General features: G+C 42.6%; 1 protein-coding gene and 1 long non-coding RNA gene across 8 annotated transcripts in view; one reads left to right on the top strand and one right to left on the bottom strand.

The window, feature by feature from the left end:
* Positions 1-3,498: 3,498 nt before the first annotated feature.
* Positions 3,499-9,485, top strand: LOC133276956 (uncharacterized). The gene is made up of 2 exons (XR_009746060.1): positions 3,499-3,537; positions 8,347-9,485. It is a non-coding gene; the product is annotated as an uncharacterized LOC133276956 (long non-coding RNA).
* Positions 9,486-13,227: 3,742 nt separating this feature from the next.
* ST8SIA6 (ST8 alpha-N-acetyl-neuraminide alpha-2,8-sialyltransferase 6) overlaps positions 13,228-21,298 on the bottom strand; it is a 47,161-nt gene continuing 39,090 nt past the window's right edge. For 6 of the 7 annotated variants that reach the window (XM_061468364.1, XM_061468362.1, XM_061468363.1 and 3 more), the window contains one exon: positions 20,486-20,820. The gene's annotated coding sequence lies outside the window, so the exon portion shown is untranslated. Of the gene's footprint in view, positions 13,915-20,485; positions 20,821-21,298 lie in introns of those variants that run through there. The other variant, XM_061468360.1, reaches the window with a different exon arrangement.

Here is a 21,298-nt window from a genome sequence, read left to right as displayed (position 1 = left end):
AAGTCAGAGGGAAGTTTCCTCTTCCCCATTACACTGCACTTGGGCTGATGTTCAGCAAAGCATACAAATCTGTTTGGCTGGAATACGTGCTTCTTGAGCTTGGTGCTTTAGGTGCTCACCTGAGAGAAAAGTCCTGCACTGGTCCTGTTTGTTCTGGTGACTCTTTCACACAGAAAGGCCAGAAGCGACTCCAAGGAGAGTGCCCAGACCCAAGCTTCAGGCACTGCTTGCTGCAAAGCAGAGCAGATTCAACCTGGTCTACAATGTGGTGAGACAGTCGTGTTAAAAAGTGAGAGTGAACCCAGCCTCCTTCCTGCTGGGGAGGTTACAGACACCAGGTTTTCTACCACCTATTGACATGCGGAATGATAAAAAAGCACAAGCAAGCTTGCACAGGAGATGCTTTCTGTGATAGTGACAGCTCTAGGCATGTGCAATGGCTAAATTTAAACACAATAGGCTCAAGTGTGTACCCTTCAGGATAAGAGTGAGATAAGGTGCTGATGTTCTACCTATTGAAGACTGCTGAAGTCTTTTTCTGGATCTGGGCACTGAAAAGGTTGGGCCAGTGCTAAGTGCCATTTCTTGCAGCTGAAGCAGTGTGCGAGCCCTGGATGGTGGCACCTGGCAGCAGGTGGGCAGGGAGAGTCAGATCAGGGGGCAGTGGGACCGTCCGTGGCTCTGGGCAGACACCCACGGCGCAGCGTGCTGCCTGAAATGCACACTGACTGCTGGAGGTTACCTCAAGTGGGACAGTCTTTCAGGTATTGCTTCTCCCTCTGCTGCCAGCTATTTGGCTCACGGCTTTCTGTTGCCTTTGATTGCTTCACCCAGTAGATGAAAGAACTGACTGTATGTATCAAGCGCTGACAGTGCAGCAAAGGAGTTATTTCTGGATCTTCTGTATTTGGGGTTACCCAGAGCAGAGAGAAGCATGTGGCAGAGCTTTCATTGCTGGGAGTAAATACAAGGATAAATAAAAATAAATAAAAATAAAACCTAGTTGCCAAGGGGATAGGAAGACTGCAAGAAACCTCCAAAGCCTGTGCTCTGTGCGACTGTCACAGTACCCTCGTGGTGGAAAGGAGAGCAGATGGTGACTGTGACAACTTCTCACTGGTTGACCTAGGCACAGCAGCCTTGTGCTCAAATAAAATCACTGAAAACTGCTTAGTGCTGAGCCAGCAGCTGGCCTCAGAACTGCTGTACCATGGGGCAGCCCTCAGAGTGGCTGAGCACTTGTTCTACCCTCCAGTGAGCACCGTGAAGCTGCTCCCGTGAGCTTACATAGCAACTACCACCAAATGTGTGAGCTGTACTCACAGTAAATATTATTAATCCTCCAGATAATTGAGTCCTCATATTTAGTTTATTTTGCTTTATGGAGCCAGAAGCTTGCTTTCCTTTCCTTTTCTTTTTAATAATCCTGCAAAAGATGGAAACTGTTAGCAGAGACCCCATGTTCCAAGCCCCTGGGAACATGTGGCTAATGCATTTCTTCTGCCATTCAGTTTGACTGCTTCAGTGTACAGCAAGTGTACTTTTCCCTCCTTCCACTGTCTTTCTTCTCTCCCTTCTGTTTCTTCCTTCTTCCCTTCCCTTAAGTTGAGGAAATAGCTGCAAGACTGCTCTGAGGTTCTGAAAACTCAGTTTACATGTGAGGTTTAAAGAGATCGGGACACTCCAGATGAGGCCTGATGGCAGTATGGTGGAAAGCTGTCCATCAGCAGTAGTGGAAGGATGGTGGCATTGCTGTGCTGCATGCAGCAGGGTGCTGCCCCACACACTGTCAGGTGTCTGAGTGCTTCATGCAAAGCCATGAAAACACTCAAGGAACAAAGACCTTCAGAAAACTGCTTATAGGCAAATGCTTATCCCAGCCCAATGTGAAACCTCCAAATGGAGACTGGGCCAATCCTACCATGCCAGCTGCCTGTGATCAGAGCACTTACAGGGCTCATGCTAAAAGTCTTATTTGCAGGTGTAAAAGTGGGTTCCTAGTTACTTTGGGACTGGTCTGTTCTCCATTAGTCAATTAAAACATATCCTGTAGACTCTCAGTCACCTTTAAAGCATGAAGAAACTTGTGTCTGACATCTCTGTCATAGGCCTGATGGTGGCAGTCACCAAGGACCCATGTGGTTGTGAAGATCGTGTTCTGCTGGGGTTAACCCGCTCCTGGCCAGGACTTGCTTATGCCAGTGGTGGAATGGGAGCTGCCCAGCGCATATGAATTCCTACATTTGGAGATGTTGAGCAGCTGAGTGTCTGCATAGAGAATCCCACTGGTGTCCTAGCAGCAGGTAAGTATTGGAGATTTTAACTGCAAATCTTTCCACAGGGAAGGGAAATGAAGCCTGGATATTATTGAAAATTTAAAGTCATTTGCATACAAGAAACTGCTCTAAGAGATGTTTGTCTGAGTGCAGCCACGCATGCAGAATTGGGAAGTGCAAAAAATAATATTGCATCTTCAGTCTTCATTTGGTCCCTTTGTGCTCATGCATAATGCCACAGAATTCAGCTGCAAGTTCATGGGCCTTGTCTCATTCAGTGCACATCCCCAACAGCGCTTCAGGAATCACTGCTGCTCACTGCTAGAGCATTTTCAGCCCTCCTGCCTGTGTGTTCCCACAGTTTATTTATCTGTTTTAAACAGTCTGAATGTTTAATTTCCTCTGGGCTACCCTCTGCTGTTCTTCAAGGTTCTTCACAGCAGCCCTGGGGTATTATCAGCCCTGTTTTACACAAGGGGCCATGGAGCGCAATGGTCAGGCTCACAAGTGGAAGCTGAACTTAGGGGTCTGGTGTGAGGCTGGTTAGCACTTTTAAGGCACTTACTGATTTCAGGTCCAGGTACTTTCCTAGTCTGGATCTCACACCAAGTTCCTGGAAAATTAAGCTCAGACATTGATGGGTACCAGTGCAAAGCACAGTTCAAGTGAAATTCCCAGCCTTGACCAGGAAGCAGGAAAGAAGTCCAGTACCTCCTCTCCAACCTTAACCACAGGACCTTTCTCTCGCAAGAGCATCCTTCATTCAACAGCTCCCTTCTGCTGCAATAAGGGCAGCGATGCTCTTGCCAACAGGACCCCTCACAACCCAGCCCAGTCTCATGTACTGGCCAGAGGTAAAAGCAGTTTATGTGCTGCAGTCTGTATCAAACGCATTGCTTCAGATAGGGCAAGCCCACAGCAGCCAGCTCTCTGCACAGTGTAACCGTGTGCAATAGTTTCCATGCAAACTCCTCAGCCTGGCGTTTTCTGCCTGTTCCTGTTTCAGAGACGTATTGCAGCTGTCTCCCTGCGGTGGCTTACAGCAACTGCAAGGGCAGGCAGCCTGCGCGGAGCGTTTCTCCTCTCCGGTGGGTCCTTGGCTGCAGTGTACCATGCAGGATGGTGTGGCTGCAAAGGGAGGTGATGCAGCTTTCCCCAGGAGTAGCCCTGCAGTTATTCTCTGCTACTGACTGTGATTCTGAAGCCCATGAAGATGCTTCAGCTTGGCAGAGAACAAAAACGCTGGGGATGAAGAAGTATGGTGGGTTGAACCAGCCAGCAGCCAAGCACCCACACAACTGCTTGCTCACCCCCATCACCACCAGTGGCATGGGGGAGAAAACAGGAAAAACAAAGTGAGAAAGTTTGTGGCTGGAGATAGAGACAGATTAATGGGTGAAGAAAGAGAAGGGAACCCCAGGAGAAAACAAGGCAATCACACACCACCCGCCACAGTCAGACACATGCCCAGCTGGTGTGCGAACGATGCCCACCTTGGAAGCCAGTACCCTTCCTTCTTATTCCTTTACCTCAGACTTTATCCCTGATGACTGAGCTGATTGAACGTGATGTTGCATGGTGTGCGACATCCCTTTGGCTGGGTCAGGTCAGCTGTCTCAGCTGTGTCCCATCCCCAGCCTACTCATTGAGAGGGCAGAGTGGGACACAAAGAGAAAGCCTTGATGCTGTGCAAGCACCCCTCAGCAACAGCCAAAACATCAGTGTGCCACCAATACCGTTTTCGTGACAAATCCAAAACATGGCACTGTAGGAGCTGCTGTAAAGATGGTTAACTCTACCCCACTCTCCAGTAAAAGAATTTAGCAGCAGTTCAGATGGGTGCATGTCTCTGTACCTGGCAGCTGGGTTGAGGCTATGTACGAGGGCCTGGAAGGACCCAGGTTCAAAGTCCATCTTTTCCAAATGAGGAGCAAGATTTTAAGCCCAACAAGACACTCTATAGATTTTATGGATGTCCAAGAAATGTACGGGCTAGAAAAGCCCTGCCCTTTTATATAACCAGCTTTATTATATTATATGTCAAAATGAGTAATACAGGATGGTTTTGCTGGCTGTAGTGCTCCACATGCTGACAAAGTTTCCATACCCATCCCTAACTAGTATTGAAAGACTGTAAAAGCACCCTGGCTACCACCTACTGTAAACTAATTCACCTACTGTACCCACCTACTCTAATACTAATTTTGTAGTTTTAAAGCTTATTTTGCAAATTGAGGATGGTAATTGCAAACATAATTTCTGCTCTGACAGCCCTTCTCCAGTGTTGCTTGCTGGAGTGTGACAGGTTTGCTGCTCCCACCTTTTCCCATCAGACCGTAGTGCCCTGCTTCCACCTTTTCCCATCAGACCGTAGTGCCCTGCAGCTAGGTGGCTGTAGAAGTGCATGCCTGTACCGCTCCTGCGAAACACAGCACAAGTCTCTTTCCCTGCTGCTTTAGCTAAAAACATTGGACTGTGATCTAGGAGGGGTCTGAAGTGGTGAATTCTTGCAGCAGTGGGATATGCCTCTATCCTGACCAAATCTTATGCTCATGTTCTGTTACTCTCAAAGTGAAAAAGTTGCTTCTTACATTGAAACAGAATTTCTTACATTTCAGTTCCTGTCCATTACCTCTAGTCCTGTTACTGGATACCACTGAGGAGGGCCTGGCTTTGTCTTCTGTACTCCCTCCGTCAGGTGTTTATACACGTTGATGCAAACCTCTTGAGCCTTCTTTTCTGCAGGCTGAAAAGTCCCAGCTCTCTCAGCCTCTACTTGTACGTCAGGTGTTCCAAGCCCTTCATTGTCTTTGTGGCCTTTGTCTGGACTTGCACCAGTGCATCCATCTCTCTTCTACTGGGGAGCCCAGAAGTGGACAGAGCACTGCAAAGGGTTCTCGTTGTGACTGAGCAGAAAGGAAGGACCACAGGATCACATCCTGCAGAAAATCTACCTTATCCTGTAATCCTAAAATCTTAATAATCCACATCAGTCTTCCCCTCATTTTAGTTCTGCTGTAATCTGTTTAAAACAAGATGACTAAAACACAGGCAGTTTTCAAGACGCGCTTTGGAGCAGCACAGAGTGACATAATGGGGACTTCTATTTTGTGCTCTGTTACCTTCAAAGTAGGTAAAAATATCCCATCTACTTTTTTGATCACTGGGCTGATGTTTTCATCCCCCCCCCCCCCCCTTTTCCATCATCATTGACATAAATTTTTTATCCACTGTTTGATTGCCCAGTCATCCAGAACTGTGGTATCCTTCTGCAACTTTGAGCTTTGCATTAATACTGATTGCCATTACTAATTTTGTACCAACTGAAAACTTTTGTCATCCTTTGCTAGGTCACTGGGGATTATATTGAAGAGTAAAGTCCAAAGTGCAAATATGTGTGCGAGCCCAGTGCCAGCTTCCTTCCACAGTGAAGACTCTTGTCTTTTTCAGCCATCTTCTACTTCCTAGCTTAAAATCGGGAGAACCTGCCCTTTGTACTTCTTAGGAACCTTCAGTTATCACTTTTGAAAAAGCCTTTGACAAAATCCTCCACCTGCATCACCTTTACCCACAAAGCTTGTGAAATGCTATAGATCTTTTTGCCAGATTCATGAGGCATGACTTCCTTGGGGAAAAATGCTTGTGGAATCCTGCCCAGCACAGCTGCTCTTACAGTTCCTCCTGATAAAGCCTTTTTTCTTACAGATTTATTTCTCTATAGATTTCAGCATCACCCTGGAGCCTCTCTTAAAGAAGAAAGTTATAATGGCTATTGGCTGTTCCTCTGACAACAGCCATATTTCAAGTAACAAGTTAGCAGTTTCATGCTGAGTTACTCCAGAGCCACTTGATGATTGTCATCCTGTCTTCTCACTGGTCAATTGTACTGGTTTGCTTCAAAATCTCGTCGGTTTGAGATTGTTCTTCATCTGTCACAGCAGGCTCTATCACTTTGTTCTTAACGAGATGTGTTCAAGCAAGTACTTTTCCTATAGCCTTTGCTGTGTAATTCTACCTCTTGACTGTCTCACTTGACTGAATTTCTGGAAGACATCGTGGTTTGGATGTGTCTGAAAGTGGTTTCTGTTAGCAGCTTGCATTGAACTGGTATTTGACCCATCTCACTGGAGATCTACATTTCACTTGCCAGATTTTCCTGGTTTTCCCATTTGGAAATGACTTTTGTCAAGTTCTAAAAGTTCCCTTCACTGTCTTTTTTAATTAGGCTGAGATTTTTGTGAGGGTTTTTCTCTTTTTCTTTGTAAGATGCTTTCCACAAGCCAGTCGGCAGCTGTCAGACACGGTATCTTTTAAGATAAGTCTTTTTGGCCTTACCAGCATTTTCAATCTTTTAGTTTCTACTTTCTTTTTTTCTATCTTTCTTTATTGCTGCTCACATTTGAAGCTCCCTTTTGAAGTTCTGCATGTTTGAAATGGACTTTCAGGTTGTTTTTTTTTCCTTCCTAGCTTGAATTCAGTACATGCAATTGCTACATCGTTCTCACCACTAACCTCTTCACATTCCACACAGGCTGTAAAGTACTTGTCTCTCTCTGTCCTTTGCAAGAAATGGTCTTAGCATTTCTCTCCTTTAACCCGTAAATTATCTAGTCACTCTTTCCTTTAGGTAGTGAAGCTCCTACGTACCTAATCAAACTCAGAGCAATTGCTTGAAGCTCATGGCGTCTATTTCGGACATGAGAGCAGCTTTCAGATGAAAGCCTTTCGAGTTTCCCCCAACTTTATTAGATGGACTAATAAAACACAGGGTGTCTATCCACAAACTTTGACCTCCATGGAAAAGGAGGTGCCTGATGTAGAGGGGGTGTGTGCTCTGATCAGGAAGAACAAGTAGGTGAGGCATCCCTTGCTTGTGATGGTTCTCATTGTGCTGCAGCCTTCCAGGCTGGCTGGTATTTCCAAGCAAAACAACAGGCATCACAGGCTTCTCACAATAGATAAAGTCCTTTGTATTCCATATCATCAGTCTCCAGTTGGAGAGTTGCACTTCACTACTCCACACTTCGAGATACATTGACGTTAAGGTAAGGTATCATGTGGGTAAAATCCTACATGAATAAATTCTGCAGGGTTTATTTGCCTGCGGTCTGAACAGAGCCTGCTGGAGCTGTTAAGGGGGCGAAAGGGAGACAGCAGCATTTAAGCAGAGGAGGTAGAAGTGCCACAGGACTCAGAAAAGAGATTGGTATAGGCTTGGAAAACCACTATTTTATGCATGAGACAAAGCAAAATACCGGGCTGGCCTTCTACCTTTGTTCAGCTTCCTTTCTGTGTACACAAAGCAATTTCAAACACATGATTTGCTTTTCATCTCTCAAATATTACTTCTGTTCATCCAAGAAGTCCTTCCCCAAATGCACTGTATATCATTAGGGACCTGCTCCACACTCCAAATGTTTTTTTCATGTAATAAATACTTGACATTTAGAAAAAATAGCTTCTAAATTTACACAGTGCAGAGCTCACAGTTTGAGATTACCCTCTAAACACCCTCAAGTGCCAGGCGCATAAATAAATATCTTTGCAAATAGATTCTCATTTATTAGTTTTGCAAATGTATTTTCACTTCTTGGGGATGGAAAAACAGCTCCAGTTTAAATTATATAGGAAGAAAGTGAAGGAGAAAGGCTGATCAAAAATGTTAAATTCTCTCCTTGTTCTTTTGATTTGTTTTCTGTCTTTGTAATTCAAATATCATAATAGTGCTACTATACATCTAATCTGTCTAGTTGTGCTTTATGTCATGGCCAACCAAGCTGAAGCAGCAGCAAGAGATAAACTGCAGCTTTTAGAGAGCGGAAAAGCTGTCTGTCTGCAGTTCATACATGGTCTCCATCATACAGAACATAATCAGGTCTTCAGATGAGGTGTATTTACCCCCTTAACACTACTGGGAGAGGACCAAGCATTGCTGTTCCCATTTTGACGAGGGAGTAACAGATGAGCTTGGCCATAGAGAAATCAAGGGACTGCTTTCTACTCTCCTACAGAGATATTAGAAATAAAGGTATCCTTCCCTCTGAACTGCAAAGTCTTGCCTTATTTCCAGCTGTGTGGAAATAAAAGAAAGAAAAGATTCCTGATGGCCACAAATTGGTTAGCACCCCTTCTTACCATCACAGAAGACCCGAGGATGATGCCTGTGCTACAGAGGTTGGAGTACTGATGCAGTTAACAGTGCCATGCAAAGATACAATCATAATCAGTGAGCAAGGTGACCCTTTCATTTACTTTGGCTGTCAGAAAACTAAACCTCTTGTTCAAGTTGTCTCTCTGTTGTTAGTGGAGGCATAACAGCACTGTGGTGGATGGGATAAAGGGCCTGTTTTCAACAGCCCACTGCCTCCAAAAGAAGGCTGTATTAGCCCAGATGGTCAGCTTAAGGCAGTCTGTATAGCCAGTCTCCTCTTCTGTACAGGCTGAGCTTTAGTGATCAAAACCATAAGTGACCAGGGATCCTTAGACGTGCTCAGAGGCTGAGGGCCTTCAGTTCAGTGACTGTCTGTGTTTGTCCATGAAGTCTATGAGTCAGTAGCAGCGATGACCATGATGGTTACAGACTTGGGTTTGTGTGGATGTGCCAAAACATTGTGTCTTGGTCAAAAGTCATCACTTCAGTGAAACTGAAGTAGCTTGTCATTTTTTTTCTGGCAAATGGCAGACGAAGCCATGTGGAACAGATTGAGTGTTGAGCTCCCTGTTAGCACAGAATTATGCTCTTGCTACTGCCTACCTCTTTCTGTGAGCATGGATATCTAGATTCAAGGATATGCTACCCTGTCAAGCTTCATGACATCCTCTTCATTAGTGTTTTGTATTACACTGAGTACTGGCTATTACTTGCCTCCAATTTTTGTTCTCTCAGGAAGATCTAGCCCCTGGGCCCCAAAGCCCCTCAGACTCACAGTTACTTTATGCCTTGCTAATGAACTTATTCAAGCAAAGCAGTGACAATCCCTAAGTGAAAGCAGTTTTACTTGCACTGCTAGGCTGCAGAACTAAGCTAAAACCAATCGGATTAAACTACTTTTAATATATCTATTCAGGGCTGAGCAACAGTTCAAGTACACAAATCCAGCACTGATTTCAACGGTGAACATTTGATAAAGAGCTTTTACATTCTGATTAATTTCTTGCGACTGTGAAAATTGTTCAGAGATCAAATAAACGAAGTTTGCTATGTCTGTTATTTGTAAAGGTACAGATTATTTCAGAGAATCCTTATTAACCTGATCTCATTATATGTTATCTCTAAGTGATAGTCTGCTACTTAGCTACTATTCCCCTAGTCATGAAGTGTAATGCCCCAGGCGTAATGATCAGGCCATAGACAAGTCCAGGACTTTGTATGGATAAGGTAGATGGTAGCTTGGTCTGAGGTTGCACCTGCCTTTCACCAACACTGTCCCTTACGGTGAAGCACTGAACTACAGACACCATGGCCCAGCTATTCAGCCCACACTCTCTATAAACCAGGGAATCTATGGCATGATTTATCATCTCCTAATGTAGGTTACCAAAAATAAGCCGGATTAATTATTCTCCACTTCTCTCCATAGATCATAAAGGGAATTTACAGTGATGACTTTGAACTACAATGTTGACATCTGCATTCAGTTACATGGAGACCACCTTTGGTGCCAAAATGCATCTACTTCGGGTCACTGCTAGACTACACAGCACTGAACTCCTGTGCTGGGCCACATCCCCAACTCTTGTTTTTCTTTTCCCCTGGTCTGAGGTCACTTTGCAGTGATCTTCCATCTCAGCTGATCTCTTGCTGTCTGGCTTTTGAAATTAATATCTTCAGCAAATCATTTAGCTCCTGTGGAGCACATACAACACAATCAGTATAATTACTTCATGTCACACCTCAGTTGTCACTTCACTTAAATGGACTGCAAGTAAGATGAACTTGAAAAGTGCTCTAAGATAATGTTCTCAGAGTTTCTATTTTAGACTCTTCTGAAAGATGTTAAATATATTCAGAAAAAGAGATATTTCATCCTAGAAATTATTATCTATATTATAGCAGAGGGAATAGGGCCAACAGAGTTCAGAGCTCTATGATTAACACGCTGTTAGAAAACTTTCAGTGTAGATAGAGAAAGGGTAGGACAGGAATAATGGGACTGACCCAGTAAGCTTAGGGTATTCATGATGGAGAAATTTATACAGAAGTAGTCACCCTGATTATGAAGTAGCATCCTATGCTACTTCGTAGTAAAAGGCGCCCTACCTTGAATTGAAGATTGGTTGGTGTGATGAGTTACAGGCTATTTCCTTCTGCTGCCAAGCACATTACCAAGGCAGCAAACCACAGAGCTGAACTCTTTCCTGTCCTATAGGTGATTCAGACCCACGGTTCCCAATTGCCTGGCAGGAGTCCTAGGCACCCAGCTGCCGGGGGGTCTGGTGGGAGTTGGTGGCAGCCAGCAGGCAGGAGCTATGCCTGAGCAGAGAAAATGGGACTGCAGCCTGCTCCTGGGCTCATGGCAGGTTTTACACAATGCACATTGTTAAAGGTGAAGGATCTGTTTTAGAGGGGCTATTCAAACTGAAGGGCTGTTACTGGGTGTTTTTACACTGTTAAAACTCCACACATAATACAAGAGCAGTTATTGTCCTCACAGAGCAGAATAAAAGCTAAACAAAAAGAAGTCATGCCCCTGCAGGTTTGGAGTTGCACAAGCAGCACTGTGCTTAAAATTCAATCAACCAGATTGGTTTCCCCCTAAAAGTCTCTTAAAATACCTAATAATAAAGTAATTTTGAAGACGGAAGTTATCCCATTTCTAATATTTATATTATTTTCCCAGCACATCCACATTTCTGCCTCCACTGACAGTGGCAGCACATGAGATTCTGCACCAATTCAGCTTTGTTTCCCTGTGCTGTGAAACCAGACAGCAACTTAAATTCAGTCCTTGCTGTGCTCTCTCTTTTCTCACTTACATGATAAAAGAGTTTCATCTGCATTTATATACATAAAAGCTAATACTTTCATTATGGTGTCTCCATTAAGCAGATGGTTTCATCTATCAGTCTGCACAGGCCATGAGACTTCACCAGTCCTATTTGCTATTAATTGGCTCTGGCCGCAGAGTGAGGATGAAGCAGACACTTGATACAGGATGGAAGAAACAAGCTAAAACTGAGACGTGCATCTCAAGCACCAGACATATCCAGACACCAGAACATGGGCACACTGGGATCATTGAGGAGGAGGCGGCCTCTCTCCCCTCTCTTTTTAAAGAGCTGATGATCTTCCTCAGCTCATGTGGCTGAGGCCATGACCCCAGCTCCCCTCACCCACTACCATGGCTGTCAGCTTGTGGACCAGGCTTTGTCCATTCTTTTCTCCTGGATGAACCCAGTGTCCTTATGTTGTATGATCTTCACATGACACTTTTTGCCTAACAGTATTTTGAGGCAGGAGGAAACCTAACCTGGCCTTGAACAATCTTGTTGCTCCTGGTAAAATTCCTTCTTAAGCCCTTCTAACAGCAGCAGCCATGTGTTTCCCATGGCAGGAGTGCCATCTTCATGGGAGATGCTATGCTCCCAGGAGAAAGGTTTGCGCTGAGTGAGATCAGAGGTACTACAGCTGTTTGACAAGCATAACCTCAATGCATAACCCTTCTGCTCGCCTCTTGTCCAGCCAGCTTTTCCAAGACTCCTCCCCTTTCAAGCAGGGGATGAGGAAAAGGCAATGCTTTGTCTGAAGCAGCACTCACTTACTCTGTATCTGGGCCAAGCAGCCCTAATCACCAGCCAGTGCTGCTCCTTCAACATTTAGCTGTTTATCAGCTAAATATTTTAGATGCTTAATCTTATTCAAAGTCACTTCCTTTCCACAGCAGAAATCACACTTCTGCTTTAGAAACTGCTCTGATTATGAGGGCACATTTGCATCTGCATCACTCATATGCAATTCCAGCTGTCAGCACAACAAACAAAAGAAAATCCTTGGGTTTGATCTTCTATGAAAGACCAGTACTATACAGGAAGAAGGGAGGCCACAAAGATCCAGATCTTAATTTTTGGGCAGAAGCCACTTGTTTGTCCATGAGGCCAAATAAAACCTTTCAGTTCTAATCTCTGTTCTGGCTGTAATAAAATTTGGCAATTGCAGTTTAGTCCCTAGAGGGCCCTAAAGGATAACAGTCCACATCACAAAACAGCTGCATGTACTTGTTTGCCCTGATTGGAGGAGACAGTCAAGTTCTACTTGGAGAAGTCACGGTAAGCAGCACAGAAGCTATACGGCCGCCTTCTGGCCAAGAGTAAACACTCAGAGGGGAAATTTCTCTGAAATTCATCTGTTTGAAATCTGTTCACTACAAGTACCTGTGTATGTGACCAAAACCTATACTAAGAAAAAATCCATATAATCCACTAAAGCATGTCCAGAGGTCTACTAGATACATATCTGCTAGACATGTACCCATGGTCAGTATTTCTATGAAAAACTTCTGTATCAGTGGTTTACTATTTTCAGTTAATCACTGCTTTCAAAGTATTCGGCTATTTTTAGAGCTGTTTTTTGAATTTAATGGCTACTTTTCTTGTTTGCTTCTTTTCCTTGTTTGATTTGTCTTCAATAAATAATTAAAAAATGATTTCAAATCATTAGGAGTAGCAAAAGAAGAAGACAGTTAACTGTGTGGAACAGAAAAGACTGCAATTACACGAAAGCATTGTTTAAGCAATACATATTTATACATGCACACCTCCCCCATACCTGTTTTAAGCATAGCTTTCTTTTTTCCTTGTACAATTTTAAGGAACCACCCATATTTCTACTGTCAGTTGCCAGCACTGCTGTAAAGGAATCAGACTAATGCATTTTCGACGGTGCTGTGCCTCAGAAGCCATGTTTCTGATTGTTAAGTCTCAGGAATTCAAAAAAGAAGAAAATAAATCACAATTATGCCTAATAAGTCTTTATTTCCAAACAGAAACTGCAAAAATATTCTATTACTGAACAGGTAACAAGTGCAGAATTCTAAGTATGCATTGTAACAGTGAAACCATTGCCTCCTTGACCAAAAAATCATTAGGCACTTAAAACATGAAAACAAAGTACAACTTAAATCAGCCATAACAGATGACTCAACAATACAAATTCATCTTGATTTTCTGTAATAAAGCACACACACGCTTGAGGGGCTTTCCATGCCTCCTCCTAAATCCTGCGCAGAGACACTTCTATGTTACACTGCACACATTCTACTCAGACAATAGCAAGTTCACATCTGAAAACCTAAATAAGTTCAGCGTTGACAGAATCTGAGAGAACCTTTTTGGGAACAGCAGTAGCAGAGCCTACACTAGCAGCTTCACACAGAGCCTGGCGCATGTGGAGGAGCACAATTATACCAGCGCCAAGGGGGGATAAGCTCTGCTTCCACAATTGCATTGAAAAGAATGGAACCAAGATTAATGCAAGCATTTTAAGAGACAATGAAACCTCTGGGCAAAAGCTATCATGGAAACTTCATGAAAATACATTTTTGACACATGGAACAGTCTGAAATAAAACCATGCATTTGCCATCCTTTAGGAGCAGCTCTGTGTAGGACCTCTCCATTCTCCCACCTTCTTGCTTGCAAGTCTGGAAGTAAATCAGAAGCAGATGTGGCCTCTTAGACCACCTTAGAAAGATTCATCTAAGAATCAAATGTCTAAATTACACTTTAGATACATTTTGACAGATGACAAATTTGATACAAAAATACCCATCAATAAATCAGTCAGATGATACCCTTAAAAATGAGGTTTTGGTGTATCACTGGTTTTTTTAGGTGACATTATGTAACTTCCCCCACAGTTTACTCTGGTAGCACAAAATATGAGTATTTTAAATAATTTTAATTAGAATCTAAAAAAAAATCAACATAAAGAATATATATGAAGCTACTATATAAAATGTGCATATGAAACATGATGAAATAGCAGCTGCTAAACTTCTGTTTCACAAGAATTTAAGACTGGGTTTGTACCATAAGCACTTCCAATAAATACACCAAGGAGGTGTCCTTAGGGACTCAGCTCACAGCCAAGCCAAGAGCTGAGAAGCCCAGCAGGTTGTTGAACTACAAATTTGTTGCGAAGAACCTCCTCTTGTCAGGGATTAAAGTGGATAGTGAGGAATTTAAAACCAGCAATATTGTCTTAGACTAGACTATCCTGTCACAACCATGAGCATGATTCATTTAATGGCACCTTGCTATGATACCATGAATTCATGGTGGTATCATTAAATACTTCCACCATGCAATTAAGTTTTCTCCCTTACTGGAGAAAAGAGGGATAAAAAAGAAGACAGGGCACAGCAGTACTAGGTGCAGCAACAAACACCAATGCATTGCTGAAGCTCTGCCAGGTTTTAGCAAAACACAGATTTGACTGTTTACCTGATGACATGAGGATGTCACTCCTTCTTGTATTTAACAGCTAGGCTGTTTTCATCCTTAAACCAGTATTTGCCAACACCCACCACCAAACAGCAGCTATTGCTCACACACAGAGGAATGTGAGCGCAGCCAATTATACATCACAGTATGAAGGTTACTCCTCGGTCTACAGCAACCCCAAGCTGGTGGACTCCCATTGTGTTAAGCTCTCGTCACAGTGCTTCAACTTGCTGGACACCGAGAGCGCACTGATAGGCTGCTACCCCAGCTGGCCCCAGGGTCATTCCTCTGGTGAGCCAGTGTTCCCTAGATAGGATGTATTCTGAAATGCTACTTTATGAAAGGAGACCACTAAGCAACTGCAATAGCTCCTCTGTTTAGTGGCATGCTGCAGATTGTTTCATGCTCTACTAGACCAGTATGATAATTTAGAGCCAATTAAGAAATACTTTATGAAAATCTGGAACAAAGCTTAATAGATATAAATCTGCCCAGTCATTTGTGCTGTGGCTGAAAGGCCAAAATGATTTTTTCACAGTACCCTGAGAGATCAGCAGCCTTTGAAATTCAGAAACTCAGAGAAGGATGATGTTCCTGCCTAAAATGACTGAATTCAAAATCAAGAGGGCCAGGCTTTATATGTGTAAATACATATCCCTTTGTCACTGTTCTCGGCTAGCAGACCTAGAGACGAAAGAGATCAGCTGCTGAAGTACCACAAGATGAAGGATTACCTAGCCATGAATATATACATATATATATATATATATATATATATACTAAAAACTTCTTGTATACAAAGTCTGCTGCTCCAGAGTGTGCAACAAGTGGCTATCAGCTGTCTGAAATAAAGCTCTTTCAGAATAAAGCACTTGCCAGAATATTCTTTGGGCTTGAACTCTCACAGACTCCTATATATACATATAAGTGGATGTGTGCTTTGTGGACCTGAGAGTCTCTGGAGAGGCTGCTGCACGGATGTTCAGGATCTCACTCCCCAGATTTGTCACATGAGAGTGAATAACAGGACACAGAAAGATCTCCAGGTCAAACCTAGGGTTTTTAAACCTAGACTGCCAACTCAGGCTGTAGCTTCACTACAGTCTGTGCAGGCTTAAGGTCTAAGTGATCAATTAACCCAGACTGCTTAACCAATCCAGATACCTGCACAGGATAAAATCAAATAATACATAACAACAGGAATATTTTACTAGTAACTTGTGGAGCCCACAGAAGGTGCCAGGCCACCTAAATGATTGGTTTATTTTCCTGAATCACACAGGACAGTGAATTTCACCCTGACTCAAGCATGGCAATATGTCAGAAATCTCACTACTGTACAGAGAATCCAAGTGAGATTAACTGGTCTCAAAATCACCAGACCCTGCGCAGCTCTGTTCTCTGCAGATGCTGTTGGACATGCTGGGATTAGCAGACTGAAAGCACAGGCATGCTGAATAATGAGCAGGTGTATGCAAGTTTACTGTTAGTGGCCTGAGAAACAATATTTACAGACAAAAGGGTTTTTTTTTTACAGTTATAATTCCTGAACCTGCTGATGGTGAACAGCTTGCTAAAGTAACTGTAATGGGAAAGAGAGAAGAGGGAGCAATCATTAACAGTGTAGGTACATAGAGTTCCTAACTGGTTTCTGTCACCACAGGGAGAGACGGGGCTCCTGCCCACCAGAGCAGCCACCATGATGTGATTTCCCCTTGCAGGAGCCCTTCTCTCCCCAGAGATGACACCTTCTGGACTTGACCAAGGTTTCAGGGGACTGTTGGGCCTATCCAAGAGCTGTCAGAGAACAAATGACACCTAAATATGTCCATACAGCCCCACCTGTATGCTCTCACCACCTCCTTGGCTTTGACTCTGAAATTCCCCTGGCTCTGTTGGCATGCACCAATTTTCCACCATGTCAGTTTTTTCCCAGCTCAGTGTGCCAAAACAGCTCAGTGTAGGATCAGACACGAGCCAAAGACGGCATGAAGGAAGTGGTGCCGAGCAAGAATGAGGATTGGACTGTGAGCCAGCCATTACAGCTAAAGCCACTATGGAGCTACAGCCCAATTTTAGCACCTCCAATTATGCAATGTGAGTATCTCACCATGCTGTGCTTTCCTTGAGCTGTAAACTGAATCATTTAAAGTATGCTTTACTATGCTGCAAGCATAGCAGCATTTGATTCATAGCCATACGAACTCCCTAACAAACACTAAACAGGACTACATAACGCCCTATGGAGGGAAGAGAAATAACCAGCTTGAGGCAGCACTAGATCCTAAAGGAAGATTAAAGATTCAGAGGAGAAAAATGAATAAAAGCAGCCAAGCAGGCTTTAATCTAACGATGCTGTAAAGCAGTCATGTGCAAGGACACTGTCAGCCTCTGCAAAGGTACACTGGAACTATTAGCACGTTGTCAGTGTTTCTATGTTTAGAAAACTATTTAATCTCAATATTCTTTCCACAGCATGTGACAGACTGGAGGCCCACAAACCCTAAAATTATTATTCCTCATGTGAAGTAGAGGGAACTGAAAGGCCCTTCCTAACCTTTGGTCATGAATCCTTCATGAAAGCTGCACTTGGCTGAGTCTTGCAAGTGTCATACACATTCCCAGCTAGAGAATGGATTCAAGATCCATTTACTCATCATTAACTTGGCACAGATGTAAAATCAATGAGAAATCGTAGATGTCAAATAAAGAATTTATTTGGCTACCTGGAAAAACACCCTTTCCTACAGTGAGTGTACTTCACTCACTATAACCTGTCACGCAGAAACACCACTATTAGGTTGCCTGGTCTGTGCACAAATTAACATGACCTAGCCACCAAGCACACAGCAGCAATAGCTGTAATAAAGCCCAATACAAGGTCTGCACTCCTGTGGAGTGAAGTGGATGAAACTAGCATCTAATTGGAACTTCACGTCTGGAGCAAGGCCCGAGAAAGCTACATTAAAAACAGGTTCTTAATTTAAAGTCTAATAGAGCATATTTTAATTTTACGAGGAGTTAAGAGTATTTGTGGGAAAGGGTAGGAAATGTTAACAATTCCTCCACACATTTCTTGTTAGCCCTGTGCACCACACAAATCACTGAGAGCTCTGAGAGCACAGAGATTCAGGTCTTCAGGTCAATGACAAGTTTAAATAGCGCTAAAAAGTCATAGTGTCTGTCCACGTTACAGAGCCTTCCATTTGCTCTCATTTGTGAGTGTGACATCACACTCCTTCAATTAAGACCTCTTTCTGTTAAGGAAACTAGAATAGTTTTTTCCTTTAGCTAAACCTTTTTAAAAATGTACTCCAATAACCTTTCCAGTAACTAGTACATGTATGTTATAAATAACATGGCTGCACAGAAATGGTCCAGACACACAATGACTTCATGATGTGTCATGGTACTCTGTATAGATGTATTCACTGAGATAATGGAATACACTCAAAACTAACTAATAAACGCTACTGAAAGAAATTGCTTCTCCATTGCAAATACATTTCATTTTCTCCTCTCTACATCTTCTGCTTACACACAAACAGGTTTTGCCACTTCAGCCACTGAGTACCTCATTGAATTTAATCTGAGCAACGAATGACACCCTTTGCATCATCTCTACGTGCACACAAAGCACTTTTACTATTGTTCTGGATACAATGAAGGATCCTCAGTCTCTAAAAGATGTACGAATTTTTCCAAATCAAACCATGTAGCTTCTACACAGCCATCTCATTGCACTGTGCTAGACTGGAACAAGTCACAGTCCTTGCCTAGACAGAGGGGCATCTTTGTCTCTCTGGATAAAATAGGATGTGGTTCTCCTCAAATTGTTTGCATCACCCAAAGAACAACTATGTCACATTGCACAGCTTCCAGCTACCAACACTCTGGGATAGCCTATGTGAGTGATAGGTATCCCATGGTATAGGAGGAGCTCTTCTGTGAGCACATTTATTTTTGATCTACAACTAGGACTTGCAGTAGGCAATCACCCCTAATCACTCACAACATGGATGCAGGGTCTTGCAGCTGCCAGCTCTCTGCACATGAGCAGCAGATGCCTATGGCCAGAAACTGGCACAAATTTCACTGCTGGTGAAGATAAAATGTGGATGTGTGGTGATGGAACCATAACAGATCACAGTAAATCAAACCCTTGTGCTCGCCTCTTTCAGTCACCAGCTGGTAACACAGATGTACTCATCGACTTTGTTTCCATTAAGAGCCCTATTGATATTCAGAGGTCCACCCATGTATTAGCAGTGTCATTCAATGCCCCAAAACACCATCAACTTTTTAAAAACCTTATTTTAAAAAAAATTACTTTATGGCTGGTGTTTACAGCCAGGAATTACGGATGCTTCTCCTTGGGTAGGAGTAGTATTGGATTCCGATATCATTACCTTGGAAATGGATCACGATGCTGAACGTGTCTCAACTAAAAGACCGGCACCCATACTGATTGATTCTAAAACTTTCAGGACTATTTATGTTATTATAAAACTGCTGCAAGTTAAGCTTGCAAATACTGCAACACAAAAATGCTTTTATGAAGTATCACTTTAAAACATTTTTTAACCTTATAAGGTTTGATTCAAGTAGGATTTTTGTTTTACAGATATAATCCTCAATGAGTGGAATATTCAATGCTCTTTAAACCAGTTGATTGGGGAATTAATGCTACGGTGGCAAAATGAGTTTTAGTAAACAAAATATATGACAGTATCTGTAAAAAGAAGAAGAAGGACACTATGTTTGAACTGATCTTTCAAAAGACTCTCAGAAAAGCTACTGAAACTGAGGTTACAGTAGCTGTTATCACAATTTTTTGTTTAGTTGGGTTTTTCTTCTGCAGGAAAACGTATCAGCAATAACATACAAGCAGCCACAGCTAGGGCAACAATTGCTCATGGTAGCTCCTGTAAATGTTAATGTGATTCTTTCCACTGGGCTGATACGTCACTTTCTCTAGTCACAGGATGTTGCTCCCTGGGTATTCTTGGACCATCTGAAAACTTAATGCACAAGAACTGCATGGGTTTTAAATTCAGGGACTGTAGGGTCTGTTCTCATATGTTCTGGTACAGAAGAAGAACTTGGGGTCAACTGTATAAGCAACATTCTTCTAATAATGCTTAATGCAGTTTCCTTATCTGTAGTCACATATTGGTCCGAGCTATGGTTGGTGAAAAAGCAATAGAAGAAATGATGGGTTTGGTACCTATCATTTTTCTAATGAATGGTCCATCTTGTATGTCAGCCGAGATAGAGAGCTGGGATTGCAGGAACGTGTGCAAAGTCATGTCCTATCAAGACTCCAGGGATTGCAGCATAGAACCTAGTTCACTGTTCTCATTTGCAGCTGAACTGGACCTTAGATAGAAACACAAGCAAGAAGATGGATTTAAAAGCAATTATACAAATTCGTCCTTCAAACGCTTGCTCACAAAATTAACATCGCTCATATGAGAGATCCCCTTAAAGCCACACCATTATCTATTTCCCACAAAATGAAAACCCATAAACAACTTGACTATCGCCAACCTGGGTGATTTTTGAATCTGTGCACCCTGGAACAAACTAAGAATGACATGGCTCAGAATTAATTACTCCACTGTAGCTCTTCCCATCACCTTTCTCATGTAGACAAATGTCAGTTTTTATAGGATCAAGTTCTTAACTGAAAATTTCCACTGCCAACTCATGCCGCTACCATACAGAGACTATTGCCTGTATTACATGATACTAACAAAACCAGAGATCTCATGTCAAAATATTTTAATGATCCTTTAAGAAGCAGAATACATTAAAGGTCACATATTGCCACCATCCTGAGATTGTGCTTTGAAGCAACTAAACCAATAGACAGGAGTTTCAGAATTTCCCAAATAAATGTTATTTTGTATTTAAAAAAATGATTACTTGAAATTCAGAAATGTAGCAGCCACTGTGTGAAAAAAAATCACTCTCTTTTCTCCCCAAGTGTAAAATGTTTCTCTATTGTAACAATGCATCTTAATGCTCACAAAACCACATCAGCTCAAATCCAACACTGAACTGCTGAGATACACACAAACTGTCTCCTTAGGATCATCACCCTGGAATTAAAACAGTAAAATATGTTATTGATATTTCTTGTACACCAGCAAAATAGCTTATTATATTCAAAATAAGCTAAGAGCTTAGTCTTCTCTGTGTGCCTTTCATCTTCTGCATCTGCTTTTTCATCCTTATTTTAGACTGGGAGTCTGTGACATTTATTATACAGCACCACAGACTCACAAAATTCTCCTGGGTAAGCTGGACTGCTAGTGCCCTATTTAGCTTTAGTGTCTGCTCTTTCTAAAGGAGGGCTCCTTCATTAGAACACCCCCTGTGCACACTTACCCCTTCAGACTTCCTAAGATAACCAAGGCTGGGTCTAACCAGTATCTTCATGGGACACATCCACTGCTAATCTATGGATATGTTCTAAATTCATTACCTTAATCTTATTTTGAAATAGCTAGTGATTGAAATTATTCCATTTCTTCAATAGGCAAGTTCTGCTGTGGAAAACCAAACCAAAACCAAACC

The sequence above is a fragment of the Pezoporus flaviventris genome, unplaced genomic scaffold (assembly GCF_033815535.1).
Source record: "Pezoporus flaviventris isolate CSIRO_AGI_PZ_B2104156 unplaced genomic scaffold, CSIRO_AGI_Pfla_v1 ptg000047l, whole genome shotgun sequence".
NCBI classification, from domain to species: domain Eukaryota; kingdom Metazoa; phylum Chordata; class Aves; order Psittaciformes; family Psittacidae; genus Pezoporus; species Pezoporus flaviventris.
Note: the sequence above shows the minus strand (reverse complement) of the source record. Positions and strands in the feature narration are given on the sequence as shown.